This window comes from Ptychodera flava, chromosome 1 (genome assembly GCF_041260155.1).
Source record: "Ptychodera flava strain L36383 chromosome 1, AS_Pfla_20210202, whole genome shotgun sequence".
Lineage (NCBI taxonomy): Eukaryota > Metazoa > Hemichordata > Enteropneusta > Ptychoderidae > Ptychodera > Ptychodera flava.
Window position 1 is genome coordinate 45,346,678 of NC_091928.1, and position 17,397 is coordinate 45,364,074.

At 37.5% G+C, this 17,397-nt stretch overlaps 1 long non-coding RNA gene across 1 annotated transcript; it reads right to left on the reverse strand.

The window, feature by feature from the left end:
* Window positions 1-1,012: 1,012 nt before the first annotated feature.
* On the reverse strand, window positions 1,013-13,907 carry LOC139140698 (uncharacterized). Its single transcript, XR_011554057.1, has 3 exons — window positions 13,787-13,907; window positions 1,933-2,072; window positions 1,013-1,083 (listed from the first exon to the last, which is right to left on the reverse strand). It is a non-coding gene; the product is annotated as an uncharacterized lncRNA (long non-coding RNA).
* Window positions 13,908-17,397: the final 3,490 nt, after the last annotated feature.

Here is a 17,397-nt window from a genome sequence, read left to right on the forward strand (position 1 = left end):
ATAGGACTGAAAGAAAGTAAAGTAATTTCTCTCAGAAGTAGAAATACTAAGGAATTATCGTTAAAGCCGCAATTTTCAATCCAAGGTTCTCACATTAGTGGAGTTCTTCTCCCAGCCAAATACTTGGAGATTACTATGTTTGATTTCTTTAACATTAATTACACAAATTGACCTCAACGTTTTGGCCCATTTTGCTAATCCTGCAAACAGAGTTTATACAAGTGTTTGATTGACGCTTGGTTCAAATCGCCAACAGTTATTGATTCCCCACCTTGAATGCTCAAATTTCCTAAAAAATCGTCTTCCAGTCACGTAAGAATGAAATATTATCACAAAGTTCGATCAGCAGTAGCTTCGCACTGATCTTTTGGCAGTCTTTCTGCGTTTTTGTGGCCGGTAAAAAAACTAAAAAGTGGCTTTTTCTGGAGCGTGTGCCCGCGTATTGCCTGTTTGGTGTCCACTTAAACGATGAACGCCGCCATAGCTTCGGGCTTCTTTAAAGGGAGGCCCCGCCTTTAAAGAAACGTGTTATTCAGATAAGCTTATCAGCTTTTCATACCTAACAGAAACGTGTCAATTGCCTTTATGTGTAGTGTCTTAGAAACACGCAGCAAACTCATTTCTTCTAGAATTTATAAGCAGTTCTTGCAAGTTCTTTCGAAACCGCTTAAAGCTCTGTCCGTTCAGGGGTAGTCATAAAGGCAGTCACGGATTTGTTTTTCGTAGGCTCTATTTACAGGCGCTTATCAATAGACAGAATCCGGCTTTTGACAGGTGCCTGTCGATAGAAAAAAATTATATTGGCACGCTTGACGTTTTTTGCCAAATTCACTACATTTTAGCTAAATAAACTGCTCTTCGATCACCTTATTAAAACACTGTTCTGCCATGTAAAAATTAAAAAATAAGTTGCAATACGTCACAATTCAACATTTGTACGCAGAAGATAAATCCTTTGCACTTGTCTTACAAACCAAACGCTGAAAAAGCGTTTTATTGATGTCGTTACCTTTGTGCATTTTGGGCATTTCCTCTTCTTTTTCGGCATTTTTTCAAATTGCCGTCCATAACTTTCCAGATTATCTAGTTCGAAAAACCGTATATGAAAATATTTGCTTTGTAAACTGCGTTCAGTTGTGCACTGCTTTTCTTTCTTAGAGATCTACTTGCAGCCATCGTGATCGGAACAGGGGAACACACTTCAAAAATAAGATAACCTTTACTGGCAGGACATATCATTGTTTATCACTGAAGTAGTCTATCAGTAAGAATCTCATGTGAATTACGAAATGTGGCAGCAGTTAAATTATTTGACCAGGCTGGAAATATCTAAAGCGCAAAATTAGTCTTAAATTGGCGCTTGCAATGAGTTTGGTATATAATTTTGAATAGTTGCGTAACAATGCTCAAACTGAATAACGAAATTAGAACAGAAGTCAGGTGTTGTCAATCACCGACAAAATCCTTGTCTGTAGGCAGTAAGATTTACACCAGTGATATACCAAAGTAATTATAGTTCTATAAACACAAGTCATTTTGTCTTATTTTCAGAACTGTGATCAGCACGAAAATAAAAAGATATAACTGTTAGTAATAATAGTAAAATTTAGAATTTAAGATGTTTTTTTTAATTTAGTGCAAATGGAGGGTGATAGTCTTGCACAGCGAATGTATTTTTTGACTAAAAAGGTCAACAAGAACAGACAATCAGATGATACATATTAAATAATATCTCTCCAGGGATCATTTCGGTATGACTTTACTTGCCTTACTGAGCCTGAACAACTCGAAAACGTCCTTCTAGAAATTCTGCTGTTTTTGTATGCTATCCGTTTAAGGCCCTATAATAGTCAAAATATTAAATAAAACAGAGATATTCAACTAACTATAACTTGGTAAAAGGTATAACTCATAATTTCCGATGTTTCTTACCTGCTTTGTACAGCAGCTCATCTAATTTATCGTCCATGCCCGTGATTAACCTAGTGACCTGCTCAGCAACATTTTCATTTTCGATGTTCGGAATGTTCTTGTTTTGAATGATAGGCTGAGATGCTGATGGACCTGTTTTCCTGGAAACACGTAATAATACAAATATATTATGACTTACAAATCTTGACCACTCGACTTATATTGAATAACGACCTCTCACATCCTTTAATTCTCGGATGCATTCTTACACCGAATGGTCATGTGGATGCAAAGTGCAAGGTTCATGAAATATTGCCACTCAGTATTGATTGAAATACAGTTGTCAAGAGTTATATTTTTCTACTGCATTATTATTTCCTCGATGACTGACAACTTCCATAAACGTATGATGTAATGCCTATAGATACCACGCATCATATGCCCTTGAATGACATAATGAAATTAATATTAACGAAAAGATGTATATCAAATGGATCAACATTTGAGAAATGAGATTTGACTAATAATTTCAATGACAATGCAATATCTTTTTTCTAACATATAAACTAAACCTGCAGGCGGCTTTTCATAATCAATGAAATAGTCACAAAACTATATTCAAGAGCTCCTACAATTTCTAACGAGCTTTTCCCGAACATGCAGATTTACAGTGAGCTATATATTATTGCAGGTCAGCCCACACCCTACACAAGGTTGCAAGTCAGCAGATCTGTTAGTAACTTTATCAATATCTTAGCTCACATATGAGTAGAAATGTAACAATCGATATGTAACATCGTAACAATGAAGATCTACATCTCAAAGGTGTGTAACAACTGTCATTGTATGTGCATTTGACATCACTTTTGATGTCCACTAACTTTAAGATCAACTAGTCCGCCAATGAAACCAAAATCGTCCAAAACGAGAAAAGGCCCATATCTTACTGATGATCAGTAGTACGGCATCAGGCACTTACTTGATCGTTACTCAGTAAAAACCAATACAATGAAATATTGTGGCCTAAATGCACCTACGGGACAGAGAAAATATTCCAAACTTCACGACTATAATACTCATAATCAATACACAATAATAGGGAATCAAAATTCATTTACCAAGTGGTACTTAGAATATCCTTGGAGGTCTCATGAGGGCGCAAATCGGCAAACTCAAAATACTTCATTTTTCGAAAATGACATACAGTTCATCAACCCAAACCTTTGTAGGCCATCTGACAAAGAATACTGAAAGAAGGGAGAAGCTGGCAATAAACAGGCGGAGCTCAAATGAACAATAATGACATTTATTGGCGTGCATTCTTGTGTATCTAAAACATAGCTCACTCCACAGGCGCTTGGCACATTGCTGGGATAGTAAATCGTGTAGAATGTCTATATACGACTTGATTATTCAATAAAAGAATCACCGTACGTGATATTAGTGTAAGCCTATAGGCCTACATGTTGACTGGCATTATACCGAGTGGCTATGGCAGCCTGGATCGGGCCCGGCGAACGCACTGCATAATCATCAATGTTTAGAATGTCTACATGACTTGATTATTTGATAAAGAATAACGGTACGTGATATTACTGTACATGTCGGCTAGCCTAACCGAGCGGCTGTAGCTGCAGGGCTTGGGCCGTGCTTGGGCCCGTTGTCCACTGCTGCACAGACATAAACTCAAGGTGAGAAAGCTTTTCACAGCCCGATTTCATAAATCAGCGAAATTCACGAACCCTGAGCGTTTCCGGTGATAAAAACTGGTCAACGGTCAGATGGTTGGATAAACAATCGATCGACCGGCCTCTTTTGCCTAAATTCATACCTTACCCTATGCTACTGGCGAGAAATCGTCCTGAAATCGGCTGGGCACACCAACCAGCGCCGGCCATTTGAATAAGCTGCATGCAATGTATGCGTCCAATGAGAGAAGAGCAATTGAAAGACAATACGTCATCTGCCAAGGGTTGTACGCACAGGCGCATACATTGCATGCAGCTTATTCAAAATGGCCGGCGCTGGGTTGGTGTGCCCAGCCGATTTCAGGACGATTTCTCGCCAGTAGCATCATAGGGTAAGATATGAATTTAGGCAAAAGAGGCCGGTCGATCGATTGTTTATCCAACCATCTGACCGTTGACCAGTTTTTATCACTGGAAACGCTCAGAGTTCGTGAATTTCGCTGATTTATGAAATCGGGCTGTGAAAAGCTTTCTCACCTTGAGTTTATGTCTGTGCAGCAGTGGACAACGGGCCCAAGCACGGCCCAAGCCCTGCAGCAACAGCCGCTCGGTTTGGCTAGCCGACATGTACAGTAATATCACGTACCGTTATTCTTTATCAAATAATCAAGTCATGTAGACATTCTAAACACTGATGATTATGCAGTGCGTTGGCCGGGCCCGAGCCAGGCAGCCATAGCCACTCGGTATAGTGCCAGTCAACACGTACCCTATAGGCCTACACTTATTTCACGTACGGTGATTTTTTTATTGAATACACAAGTCGTATGTAGACATTCTACATATTAAATAAGATTATTATCCAAGCAATGTGCCAAGCGCCTGTGGCTCACTCAGTGGTAAATACACTGACAGGCAGCATATATGACATTTTAGTTGATAACATTGCTTAAAAGATTAGACATCGCTATGACATGAATATTGATGTGGGTCGGAACGATTTCAATGTCGACTTCAAAGGTTAAGCAAGCGAACATTTATCCTCCACTCAGGATAAGAATCAGGGGCAAACTCTTGAATGTCATAAGTCTAAAGTACATCATTGTTTCAAAATTAGTGTATTTTTCTGCTTTTTTAAGTTTGGTTGAAAAAACACTATAAGCATTATGCTTGCCAAGTCGATAAAGACAGCTCAGTGTCGAGCCAACAATGATCACTTTCACAAAAATTATAACCGAAGTAAAACAAAATAACATGATCAAGCATCGACAGAGTGGGATGTATCAGCTTCCAGGGACGTCACCATCTAAGTCAACTTAGTTAAAGCACCGCCATCTCTATTAGACTCAACTTCTATGCATTCTTGGATAACAACCGATGCCGTCTTAAGGTGGGGTACTATCCATTACTAAGAATATTGCCATTTTCTAGAAATCACATATGTTGTAGTTAGAAGGGTAAGGATTAAAATATGATCAGAAAAAATGGGTGTTTCCATTCTGCTTTTTAAGATAATTTACATTCAATCACCCATTACCTGATGATTAGAGCACCGCGCACGACTTTTGAAAATGTGATTCTTTACAAAAACAACAATGGTGGATAAAAACAGTGTTATTAAATTACACTTGTGATTCTAAAACGTCTTCTACATGTAGTATTGCCGATATAAACAACATGTATGAAGTTACTGAGCCAATAACAAAGCTGCAACCTATTCAATACATTAAACTTGAGAAAAAAAAGCTGAGTCAGCACTATTCATCAGCAACTTTTCAAAGGAAAGCGTACTATTATGATGCTCTCTAAACATTAAGCATGGTTACCTGGTAATTATATTATATTTAAGCAAAAAAGCACACCCAGCGATGGTATACCACGAGATTTTGACCAGTTCACGACATGTATGCACGAGCGATAGCAAGTGCATATATGAAGTGAACTGGTCAAAATCGAGTGGTATACCGTTGCTGGGTGTGATTTATTGCTATTATATCATAACAGTATATTAAAATTCTGGCATGGAACGTCTTAAACAGGTTTTTGCTCAAGCTGAGAGCTCGTGCGTATGTCAGCCGTGGTATATCGCCAATTAGTATACCACAGTTCTTTTCACATCTCGACCAATCAGATCGCCGCATTTGCGTCATCAATATACAGGTATGATATAATTTTCAATATGTTGAAGTTTCAGGAAATTTACAATATTCCTAATATGCTTTCTGACATTTCTACATGCAATCCTATTCCATGGCTAATTTTGCGTAGCTCCTGGACAAAGATATAATTATCATACATGTTTTGCCGTTGATTACTCAGTTTACCGGAGATAATGTCAGTAATTTCTGGAAATGTTACCTCAGCTTGGTCTTCCGCAGACAATTTTCCTGAATTTTTCGGTGGTAACTTTTGACGAAATTGGACATGCACGGTCATGTTTGGATCTGAAAGCTATTTCCTGGAATTATTCGAAAAAGGAAATGTGTAGAGGCATACTTTTAGCAACAGGGATGAGAAATGTTCTGCGATAGGGCATATGTATTCATTTTACCGTAAAGCAATCAGGCTTGACATTGTTTTGCATATATCATTCTTCAAATGACCCATTTTAGTCTCAGTCCCATTGACAGTACCACATATGACTGAAACACGAGCGACTGATTTCCACAGACGACTGACGTCCAAAATAATCATTTGATTGACTTTGTAAAAAGACGAAAGCTACGCAAAATTAGAACATTGTACAGGTCAGGACTAACAATGGGCAAACCCCACTCTTATCTAGAAAACTATTTCACTCTGACGGTAAGCTTCTTAAGCTTCATAACCCTGTTCTGCTGACAACTGAATGTAATTTTTTCTGGCTTAACACACCCAAGAACTCCGCAAAAGCATCGACCAGTTCTTCCTAGGGCAATCATGACTCTGTGCAATTTTCTCAAAATGAAGGAAATATCTGTCAACGTCCTTTTCTTGAAAGCGAGGACTACCCTGAAATGTTAAGTAACATCAAACTTGTCTGAGGCTGAAATTCTTCCTGTATGTTGAAGCTCCAAATGTTTTTATTTCTAACTAAAGTCGATGGTCCTAATTTCTAATTCTTTTTTCTCGTGTTTCATTTTTTCTGCATTTCTAATTCTATTTCTTGAGTTCTATGGTAGATTGTATGGTGAATTCAGGCATATAATAACTCAAGGCCTATTCATTAACTTTGCCTAAAGTAATAAATGTTTAATAATATTGTGCTGGATTTCCTTCTTGAGCATAGATCTTTTAACTTTCTACTTTAACGACTGGCCAGTGTAATTAAATCGTTTTTACTGAGGAAATCAAATATATCCTGATCAAGGTCCTCCATAAATTCGTCTGGCTTGAATTCTGCCATGATGACTATTCGCTCTGTTCACAATATACAATAGTTTTGTAAAGGCTGGCAAAATATTGTCAATTGATATCAAATGTTCGACTCCTGGACTAGCCTCCAATTTCTGTTACATGAGAAAGCATGGTGAAGTCAGCGATTTTCTTGAAAATAAAATTTATTACAAAAAAATAAAACAAATCACTAATTCAAGGTATACATTACAAACGTAAAGGCTACTTATCTCGGCTGGGACGACACAAAGCTCAAGAGTTGGATCAGACAGACTGGTAAGTGAAAAATCCTTTGGCTTGCAGGCTTGAGGTTGATCTTTGCAAAGTCCGCAGAAGATATCCAACGTGTGAATGTGAAGGTTTTGAAAAGTTTTGAAATCACATTGCTGGACTGATCCAAAAAGTCTTGAAGTAAACACGTTAGTGACACGATGCCAAATGTCTGACTGAAAAGCTGTGCTGCCCCTATTTATACTCAAGGTTCAATCGAGAGAATATGAGAACAATCTAGAACTTCCGTTGATATGCTAATTACTGTTCTAAAAATATCTTCACCCGGTAGTAAACACGGCTTATTGAGTTTCCAGAAAGGTCCAAACATGACTAATTGAATTCAAGGTTATGGAGGAGAACTACCCTAAGAATGTTCTGGACAAATTAACCCAGGTCATGGTTGGAGTAAAACGATCTACATAACACAATAAACAGGGAATCTAATCCCGTTAGTAGAGAAATAGTAAATAGTGCTTGTGCATCAAAAAGGTTGCTATGAAATGCAATGTATTTGAACCAAGCTATATTTATTGAAAGGAAAATATGACTATAAAGGAACTCATGACCTTGACCTCATTATTCCAACACTTACAATTATCTACCTTGATTGTTATTTGTACAGCACCCTCTTGGCGGTCTTTTAATCGGACCCCAGCCATATCTGTTAGACTAAAGCTTCTGTACATACTGGAAATCTCAAACGCCAAGACAAACATATAGTTGACATATATTGCAACAGATTACTCAGTTTGCTAAAAGGAATGGCAGTAATTTTCTGATGTCATCTGAGCTTGGTCTTTCGCTGACAAAAGTAATAGATCTTCGATGGCAACTTTTGACTCAGATTTGAATAGTTAGGTATTTATGAACTTAAAAGTTTTGTCCCCCATAACCAACTTGGTTCTAAGAATGTTTGGAAAAGGAAAATATGAATAGCAATATTTTCAGCAAAAGGGGTGCCCGGTGTTTTGCGATTGATCATTATAAATCTTCTCATAATGGTACTATAATCAGGCTCGAAATTGTTCTGCCATTAAGACTTTTTGCCTTAGTCCCGCTGACAGTGAAACAGCATTGGACTGAAACACATTCGACTGATTTTCACATTCTTCTGGCGTCCAAAATTTAAATTTGATTCTTATATTTGACAAAAGCTACGCAAAATTACCCAGTTGCATATGCTATTAAAGATTCCACGGGTCAGGACTAACAGTTCGCGAACCTAACCCTTATCAGATTTTGTTCCTTTGATACCTTGCTACGCTATTTGGTGGGCGGGTGTATCCCGGTAAGGCTGCATTCACAAACATCTCTTCAGGTTGGGGGGGGGGGGGATTCACCTTACAAACTCACTACTGGTTCAAGTCCCCCTTCTGACGTGTTACAATTTTGAAGTCTCCCACCCTTCAAAGGAAGGCAAAATGTGACTGATATAGAGCTTCGTCCAAAAATATCAAATCACAATACTTGGGAGTATATTGAACAAATTATTAACATTTTGGCCACAAAAACAAGCTCTATCTCTGCATTTATATGTGATTTATGATTTATGTAAATGTACTTTGCTTGAAGTGGCAGGTAAAAAGTGCACGTTAGTACAAACGCTGATTCACTATACATGGTAGTCTATAAGAAATTTTGAACACTTATTTTCAAATATGAAACTAGCAATGTTTGTTCTTCTATGAAAGTTTGTTAATTAGTATAACATACTTGATCAGCACGGAGTGTTTACAAGGGCATATGTGAACAAGAAATTTGATTTTAGAACAGAGAAGTCGGGTAAAACACGATTGGAACTAATTTGGGATAATTGTATGGTTAAGTAATGTCTGTTCAATCTACAAATGTAGCCTTATTTGCTTTTCTTTTCAAGTTATTTTTTATGAGTAATTTGTAATATTGCAACATTCAGCTATACGGCACCTAGTATTTTTGAGAAATTTGAAAAATATAACGATCCAATTATCCCAAATTAGTTCCAATCGTGTTGTAAATAATTAGTTCCTATCGTGTTGTAAGTAGGAATCCTGCCAACCTAAATAGTTTGCCTCAAGTTGACAGCTTGGGTCTTCAATAAAATTTTTCCCCTTAAACTTGCGCCCGAAAGTGGAGCCGAAAATTGAAATGGCAGAGAATGAAAATGCTAGAAGGTATTTGGAAAGGAATTTGATAGTCAACAAATGTTCAAGTCTCACCTTTGCAATGCCATTTTTTTTTCAGATCCCCCTGGCACGTTGTAATTTTTTCACGTCTTCCCTAAAATATCCCGCCCCCTCAGAGGCGTTTGTGAATGCAGCCTAAGATTCCATGTCTCCAAAGTTATAAATCTATCAATATTTAAGGTGAAGTACTACGAATTACGTCAAAATTAAGTTGTGGTGTCATTTTCTTGAAACTTTGCACAAATATTCTTGGAAGTTGTGCAAGTGCAAAAATAAATAAAAAATGGGGGTCACCACGCTCGTTTCCATGGAAACGGACGTTAAAATGGCGTCGTTAGAAATAAATAAAAACGATATAATTCACTTAAACTAAAGAAAGCAATTATAAAAAGCTTAGCAAATGAGTTAATTTTAATAAATACCAAGACTGAAGATCCATATCTATCGAATGTATAGTTTTCATGATGTTTGTAAAGAAATTTTTACGTAAGTATCGATTACAAAATGACGATATCGAAATTATATCACAACATAATTTTCGAACTTTCTTCCTGTCGCTTTGAATGGTGTCATTTTGACCAAACTTGGCGAATAAAATCCTGACATAATACCATTTAGTTTACACTTTTAATAAAAGGGGGTCACCACGCTACTTTTTACAATATCTCCAGGTGAATGGGTAATATGCGCCATGTAAATGGGAGAGAAATGTTAATTTTTCGCTCATATTGAATAAAAACCAGCTTCCTAGGGGGTCAAAATATGACAAGGTTATAGGTCACATGTATTTCTAAGAGACTGGGTCAAAAAATTAGGTAGAAGCGCAATTTCAACAATGACAGATGATGTTAAATACATGAGCTACAAAGTAACCCATTTGCGACAGGCTGGAGTTAAATCTGCGCATAAACGTTCTAAAGCGTGTGCGCGTCCGAATTCGTCGCCCTTTACCTTAAGCATCTTGATGAGAAAATAATTGGCTACAGAAGTTATATACATATGTACATGTATATATATATATATTTATATTTATATTTATATATATTTCGAAGTATACAGTGCCCTTGTGGGTGCCATTCCATCCGTAGGTGGTATTACAACTTGATAAATAATAATTGTTTTGGTGGCAACATTTGAAAACCAAGTCAGATCGTTTGTTTAACGAAGATTGCTTTATTTGCTTATGTTAGAGTGACTCGATGTTTTGTCGACAATTTACCACGAGACGTTGTTGACTCCTGTTGATATCTTGGCCTTGACTGAACAGTTACCTTTCAATGGGCATTCAGACTTGTCCCGGCAATTGCAATCAGGTGGTCGATCTTTACGCTGAACTCCGGTGATTATTATGCGACTTGATTATACTAGCCATATTTTTCATACAGTTGTAACAAATTTATTTTTTCCGAATTGAATACCTTGTGCAGTTTGGATCCATTTGGAATATCTTTTTCAAGAAGTTGGAGAAATTTCTCGTCGATATTAATTTACATCTTCTTACTGAAAGGGGTTGAAGCATGTGATGTTTCGTTTCCTGTTATTGCTTATCCTTGACACGTTGATTGGTTGGTCTTAACGTATTCAATTTGCTTTCGTGTACCCGCTTGACGTTATCGCAGTGTCGTAGTGACCTTTGTATTTATCAAAGATGCCCTTATCACTGGATATCTATTGTTGAGTTGCGTTTGCTTATTGCGTCGGGTATGCATTAGCTTGGTGAGTGATTGGACTGCTTACGGGCATACATTATTGGTCATTTGGTTTATGATACGGATGTATATATACATATATATATATATATATAGAGAGAGAGAGAGAGAGAGAGAGAGAGAGAGAGAGAGAGAGAGAGAGAGAGAGAGAGAGAGAGAGAGAGAGAGAGACAAAGACACAGAGAGAGACAGGCACAGACAAACAGAGACAGAGAGGTATACAGATGTCCTCGTGGGAAATTGCAGAGCTCGATGCTAAAGCAGAGCGCTATAATTAATGATCGGATTACTCCAAGTAAAAAGTAATTACATCTGTTACGTAGGTTTCATGCATCCTGAAACTATTTGACATATTAAGGGAAAGGGTCGTTAGCCCCACACTCTCTTTTACATCTTTGGGACGTACCATTCTATTTGTAGGTGGGGTTGAAGTATGATAAATAATATTTGTTTTGGTGGCGACATTTTGAAACCAACTCAGAACGTTTTTTTAATAGCGTATATTTCTAAGCATTGATAATGTGCATTTTTTCTGATATACAAAGATTGAATCGCTTGCTTAAGTTAGAGTAGTTCGATGCTTTGTCAATAATTGACCATGAAATTTCAACGACCTTGTTCATACTTTTTTAAGTTTTTGATAGTTCCTTACTATTTTTATGTTTCTCGTTGCTCTACGATTGCATACGGTTAGTGAAGCGCATCTTGAATGTGTTATTAGTGAGACCGATGTAAACCTTCTCCGTTTTGTCCTTCGTTGATGCTTTGACCTTGTAACCCATGCCTTTGACTTGACAGTTACCCTTCAAGGGGAATGTAGATTTGTCCCGGCAATTACAATCAGCTGCTTGATCCTTACGCTGATCTCCGGTGATTACTCTCTTATTATGCGATTTAATTATACTAGCCATATTCTTCATACAGCTGTAAGTCAGTTTAATTTTGTTCCTATTGAAGATCTTGTAAAGTTTAAGACCCCTTTGAAAAGTGTTTGTCAACAAGTTGAAGAAATTTCTTGCCGATATTAGTTTCCGCGTTCTTTTGCTGAAAGGGGGGGGGGCGGGTTGAACCACGTCAGAGTAAGTTCAATGCTGACAAGAGTGTCTTGCGCCGTTCATAGTGAAAGAGTGCTGCGGCATGTCCACACAGTGTGATGCTACGTTTCACCTGGATCTCCGTACGTAACGTGACGCTTCCTGTTATTGGTTCTCCTCGTTGATTGGTTGGTCTTGACATATTCAATTTGATCTGTGTACCCGATTGATTTAACGCTGTGTTGTAATGACCTTTGCGTTTATCAAAGATGCCCTTATCGCTGGATATTGTTGTGATGTGTTTGCTTATTTTGTCAGATATATGTGAATAATTACAGTTTGCGGGTGATTAGACTGCTTATGGACATTCATTGTTTGCTCGTTTGGTTCACGCTACGGACAGAACTTGCCGTCATTTATATTAAATGTCATGTCAAAGACATTTCATGGTCAATTATTGTCAAAGAATCGAGCTACTCTAACATAAAGCAAGCGATACAAACTCTGTATATCAGAAAAGCTGCACATTATCAATGCTGAGAAATCTACGCTGTTAAACAAACGTTCTGAGCTGTTTCAAAATGTCGCCAGCAAAACTATTATTTATCCAATTGTAACACCACTTAAAAAATAGAATTACTTTATATATATATATATTTATTTATATATATATATATATATATATAATATATATATATATATATATATATATATATATATATATATATATATATATATATATATATATATATATAATATATATATATATATATATATATATATATATAAGGGAATACATTTACCGATGCAGGATCGGAGAGCAACATTAAAACAAAGATGATAACACATATAGTAATTTGGGTACCTAGTACTCGAAATTTGAGTATCAGACGATGGTACTTTTTTGACAAGACCAGGACACTACAACTCAAAGAGGTAGGTGTAGATATATCATTCACTTAAAGCTGTCGAATACAAAGGGTTAAACTTCCAACTTCTTTGGGTGATATGCCCGGTAAATAATGCCTCTGTCTTCGTACAATATTTCAAAGTTCATTCATGTTTATAATTGCCAACTCTAATCTTAATAAAAAGGAATAGTTAAATACTGTCTGTGCATTACAACACTGTCCTAGAAAATGAAAAGTATTTGAACCGGTCATATTGTTCGAAAGAACAGTATGACCAGAAATGAACTCATAAACTTTGACCTTACTCTTCCAACACGGAACATTAAAACCTGGAAATTTGCCTAGTTTAACTTGTATTTGAGCTGCACCCTTTTGGTGGTCTTTTTGTTGAACCGTCGCCATTTCCCTTGGACATTAACTTTTGTGCAATCTTAGATAACGGCCCGCCCCGTCTACAACGCCTTGACAATTATTTTGCTCATGATGCCGGAAAGAGTAATAGTAATTTTCCGCAATGTCATATCGGTCTCGGTCCACGATAATTGAGTCAACTCACACGCTGTATATTGGTAGGCAAATAACCATGCCAAGAGGCAGGTGAAGAGATAACAATCACGGAAGGTTGCCAAATAAAATGTAATCAAATTTTCAACTTTGTAGGATTGTCTTCAGAAAGTAATGCCTCTTTTCCTGACAGTACACTTAGTAAATAATACTTACATCGTAAAAGGCTTCAGGAATGACAAGTATTGTACTTAAGTTAGGTAAGATGACACCTTTTCCAGTCGAATCTCTGCACGATACACCGTAGAACAAGACGAAAACACCTACTCCGGCTCCTTTTGCTCCTTGATGCGTCACAAGCTAGAAATGGAGGTAGGCAAAGGGTCAATTGGAAATACATTGATTTATTTATTGTGATAAATAGCTATTACATATTTATCAAACTAACTGAAACTCTTTCAGTGTGTGCCCGTAGTTACTTCCTCTCTTTCCACATAATATTTAGTCCGCACATCCAACCTTAATCCAAATTATAAAGCAATAGAAAAATAGTGCATGTGCATCGAAAATGTCCTGTGAAATGCAATGCATTTGAACCGAGTATATTGATTCCAAGAACATTACGACCATATCGATTAACTGATGAACTTTGACCTAAGTATTCCAACCTATACCCGGTTTGAAGTTAATTGGATTTCCTCTACTTCTGAAAATCTCACTAAAATGGCCACTAGAGGGCCGGGCAGAGAAATTGAAATGTTGCTTTCCTAGCATTTTCAAAAACTCGAGAAGGGCGGATTTTTTCCTTCACGTTATTTAATTGTCAATTTTCACGCTTACCAAAATAAATTAGGAATTCATTTACAATTGGATAGCACATAATTTTCCTTAAAGTATATTTTGAATTTCATTCATTTGTATTGCCCTGCAAATATTAAATTTTCATCCCATTTTTGTAAAATTTAAAGAGACTTTTTGTTGTTGCTGTAGGATAAAACAGTGCTTGAATTTTTGTATATTTGTTAATTACTAGTTAAATTTCCTACAGAAAACAGGAAAGTTGACCCCAATCATACGGAAGTAATGAATTAGTGCCAGTGCATCGAAGACTGTCCTTTAAAATATAATTTATTTGAACTGAGCTATATTCATTGGAAGCATTAGAATGACCACAAAGGAACTCATGAACTTTGACCTAAATATTGAAACACTTGGCTTTGCCTACCTTAGCTGCTACTTCAACAGCGCCCTCTTGGTGGTCTTTTAATTAAACCGCCGCCACCTCTGTTACCACCGCAATGTCTGTTAGACTCTAAGCTAATAGAGTCTAACAACTGGTTCCGTCTTAAAACGCCTGGACAAATATATTGTATATAGGTTTTGGAGAAGATTGCTCAGTATACCGGAGAGGGTGGCAGTAATTTCATGCAGTGTCATCTCAGCGTGGTATTCCGCAGACAAAATAAAGATCACTTCTTAGCTGTTTGATGGCAACTTTTGACTTTGATTTGACATAGACGGTCATGTTTTGACGTCAAAAGTTATTTTCCTATGACGACCTTGGATTAAAAAGTAAGAACATGAACAGGCATATTTCGGCAAAGAAGGCATATCGTACATCTGCCGATTATTATACAGTAATCAGACACGAAATGGCTATGCTAAGAAGACCTAAACAATCTTTTTTTTTTATTAGTGCAACTTACAGTGAAACCGCATTGGACAGAAACACGTGCACCAGGTTTCTCACTTCCCAAAGAATGATTTGATTTTCTAAAATGACGAAAGCTGTGTTAAGACATTTTACGGGCCAGGATTAGCAGTTCTCGAACCCCACCCTTATAAGATCACCCGTTTCTGTAATACTATGCTACGCTGGTTGATGGGGGATATCCCGATAAAAGCCTATGGATGGTTATGGATGGTTATAGCCGTTATAGCCGTAGCTGAACCACGTGACTGACCACAAATACACAGTAATGGTTTGTTTACATGCCCGTGAATATGTAACATTAACAACTCAAAGTATCGTAACTTTACAGCTAAAACGTAAATCATAATCAATCACAAAATAAAATAAAGCACTTGTGGACGGATTTGCCATTTTTTACAGTGACTGACAGTGCGTCGCGTATTGCTCAGTTCTGGGGTCCAGTTGTTGTTCGCCTGGGAAATGTTCTCAAATATTGACGGTTTTCTTGGGTTGGTTGATAATATAATGGAAATAACAGACTCCGCCCTGACCATTAACGTTTATTCTATAATAAAGAGCCTGGGTGATGTTTACAATCGACAGCATGTTTAAGCGTCAGTAGCTGGACGCATTGTATCCTAGACTGGTACCTCAATTCAGAGTCCGTAAAGAGAGAAGTAACAGATTGGCGGAGAATCCAGGTAAACTGAATCAGCAAGGCTTCGAGATCTGCGAGAACCAATCAGTGACAAGAACAAGAGATTGCAGAACCAGTGGCAGTACCACTGAACTGACAGCATGATCAACCCCATGTTGATATGTCGGGGCTCTTCAACGGATGGAGGTGAATCATGACCGAGAGAGATGAGGGCGGGCTGCAGACATGAACGTTCTAGGTTGGTGATTTGACAATATTGATTTTGGTGATTTTATTTTGCCTTCTAGATACACTGGACGGGAGAGTGATTGTCAACGGACATGGCTAAAGAAGTTTGATTGGCATGTAAACTTAGAACAAGTACGATAAGCCAATGTCAGCAATGCCATTTGTTCGCTTATTCTTGATAACATAATAAGGACATTGATGATACTGTAAAGTGCTAAAACTGTACAGGACAGTGTTCCCAGTTTTACTAATGGCCCCAAAACCGGGGTTTATAGGTTTACTATACTAATTGATAGTTTATATATGCGGAGGTATTGGATACTATCTCCTTCCAACCCCACCCCATCATGTCAATCCTGTATAGAAAATGCAAATTCAGGCAAATGTATACTGATTTTCCATTCGCCCCTTGAACAAATTTCAGGTACCCAGTTTTAGTTGAATGAGACACAATTACCACTTTTTATGGGCACCTTGAGGAAACACCGCTACAGTCTGCCTAAGTATCTAAAATGAAGAAGGGGAAAGCACTCTGCATGAAAAAGGTAGAGGGTAAAACAAGTGTAGACTGATGAACAATGATTAGGGAGCTCTATTTCTCTTGTTCAATACAGAGTGCCCCAAAAACCTGCCAACTATTTTTAGCAGTAGATCGTGCCAGGGTTTTATTTTTTGGTTCACATTGAATTGCAAGAGGCAGAGAATACCAACTGGTATAGATATAGATGCAGATTTAACTATAGATGCTGGTTTATGTAAATTCCACAAGTCTGGCTCAGAAGAAGCAGGGGGGGGTTCAGCAAACGTGGCCGAAATGGACGATGCTGCCTAAAATAGTTTTGAAGAACTCTCACAATGTGATCAATGTCAAGGAATACTTCTGATGTTGCAGAAAAGTAGAACATGAACTCTGAATACCACCAATAGAAACATTAAACAACTTCCTCAATGTAGCAATATCAAGTTCTTCAACATTTTGATTGAACGTTTTTACGCTGAACTTTGTTATGTAGTCACGAAGGCGAGGCGTGTGTCAAAATTGGACTCATAGATTTTGACAAAAAAGTCTTGCTGGTCCAAAATTTGTCTCGGGTCGACTCAGGTCGGTTCGGTATTTCCGGCAAGCCTATCTTGGCCGCGGGGTGACGTCATTGAGGTGACATCACGGAGTTTACATCCGTGGAGACATATTCGTGGCGACTACGGATATTATGTGACAAAAAGTAGAAATCACATTTGTATCATTCA